Source organism: Pinus tabuliformis, chromosome 6 (assembly GCF_031772625.1).
Source record: "Pinus tabuliformis cultivar Carrire ecotype Pingquan chromosome 6, CPIR1, whole genome shotgun sequence".
Classification (NCBI taxonomy): domain Eukaryota; kingdom Viridiplantae; phylum Streptophyta; class Pinopsida; order Pinales; family Pinaceae; genus Pinus; species Pinus tabuliformis.
Window position 1 is genome coordinate 1,481,829,085 of NC_142292.1, and position 2,105 is coordinate 1,481,831,189.

At 36.5% G+C, this 2,105-nt stretch overlaps 1 pseudogene; it reads right to left on the reverse strand.

The window, feature by feature from the left end:
- Positions 1–1,249: 1,249 nt before the first annotated feature.
- Positions 1,250–2,105, reverse strand: LOC149264228 (ATP-dependent (S)-NAD(P)H-hydrate dehydratase pseudogene; annotated as a pseudogene).

Genomic DNA, 2,105 nt, shown 5'->3' on the forward strand with positions numbered 1-2,105 from the left:
ACTGTAAATCATGGAAGGAATTCAAAATCATTCTGCCTGTACTAATTCTTCTTGTACTAATTATGTGTGAAATTACTTGAAAGCATCGACAAGTAAATCTACTGCATAAATAACTTATGAAAGAAATTAAATTAATATGAATCTCGCCTTCCTTGTCCCTGAAAATAAATCATGGAGAATTGTCCAGGAGTTTAATGGAAAGTAAATATTATTGTTTTAAACATGAAACACTTTTCTTTCATTAACATTGGCTCCGCGGCATAAAAGTAATATATGGTTTTTGTAAGCATAGATTGAATGAATATGTCAGTACCTCAAAATCATAATCACTCACATCGCTTTCACATTCTAGAATATAAATGAATTACATCTCGTCAACGCATAAGCCAATCTTGTAAATGAGAACAAATGGAGGGACACAATTTGATATTGAAGAAATATCCCAAGTGTAAGCACAAATCTCAAGTACAGGAACAATTTCTTAATGCTGAAAATCAATGAAGTTTAGAGCTAAAAGGAAAATGTTGCAACAAATTAAATAACATCAATTTGGAGAAGGAAAGAGACTATAAATTATTAAATAAACTTCACCCAGTAAATGACAATTTAAATGCTAATTAATTTAAGAAATGAAGAGCAGTGGCGCGCTAGTATGGCGGCCAACCCAACTAGCTCACACCCTCAATTAACCTGGTTCACACAACAGTCAAAATCATTAGATGCAATAAATAAATAGACAGAACATAGATGAAAATTGCTTCAATTAATTCCTGAAAAACAATCTTTACATCAAGAAGACAATGCTCAGCTCCAGAAAGACAATAGGAGTGATCCACCAGTTATGAACTCTGTGGCGCTACATTGGGACAACTTCTCTTCCCTTATGTGCCTTCCTCTCATGCGCAATATCCCTGGTTTGATCAATTTGCTTCCTTACTGTCTAATTGTCTAATTAATTGACTAATTTATGTTTGCTCCATTCGATTTCTTATATAGACATCGAATTACATATTGGGCCTTTTAATTCAGCCAATTAAAATATAGAATATTATTAGTTTTAACAATTTTCCGAAATAAGAATTAGTTTGAAACTGAGTTTCAAAAGAGGGAACGATTCTAGTGAATCGTTCCTCTTTTCCTGGAGTATTTGTTGCTAGAAGGTGCGATTCAACTGCCCTTCAATTCCACGTAATGACTTTCCCAGTCACTGCTACATCCCTCGTGGCCTTCAGATATGGTGCTGGAAGATTCAATCCATACTATTTCCGAGCACCTCTATGATATTTGTTGTAACAATATTCTGTTGTTCAAAGGCTAAAGATGCTGCCTTTCTCATGAGTACAAAACCAGTAATAGCTCCCAAAATTACTGGATTTGATGAAACCCTTGACAACTTATCATCTTTGTTAGATGCTACTCGCTTTCCAACCCATGAAGAGAATACGACAACATTACCTAAAAGGATGTCACCTTGACCACCACATCGACGAGGAGATCCAAACATCCTTACACCATAGACTGCATTTCCATCACTGATAAGATCTACTTTTCCCTTTTTCAATATTGTCAGTCCTCCCATTTATCCAACCAGAATTTGTAATCGTTGTGGAGCGTCGTTCTCATCTATTTCCTGTTTTCCACCTAAAATATTTAGATTTTGTTCCATCACCTTTTGAACTAAGCATTTATGTTCATTTACATTTGGTGCGAGGATGACTAGAGGATAACCAGCCACCAGTTCAGGATCGTTCGTGACAAGAAATAGTCCATCCCCATCAATAACAATTAGAATGTTTCATTGCCTTGCAAGTTATATAATTTCTGCCACGCACTCCAAAAGAAATGGATCCTTGCCAAGTCCAGGCCCAACAACGAGACAATCAAACTGACAAGTATGTCAAGGGCATGTCTTGTCATGCCATCTGCAGCATGCTCTTTCATGTGCTGAGGGCTTTCCAAAGTGCGCAGTCTATGCATATTTCCAAACTATATTGGCCACAATTCGAGTCCCATGAACTGGAGGGTTCGAGTATAGGCACAACTTCAACCACAATGATATCAGTGTAAGAGTTTGCATGCTGCTAACAAAATACCATTGCGTTCAT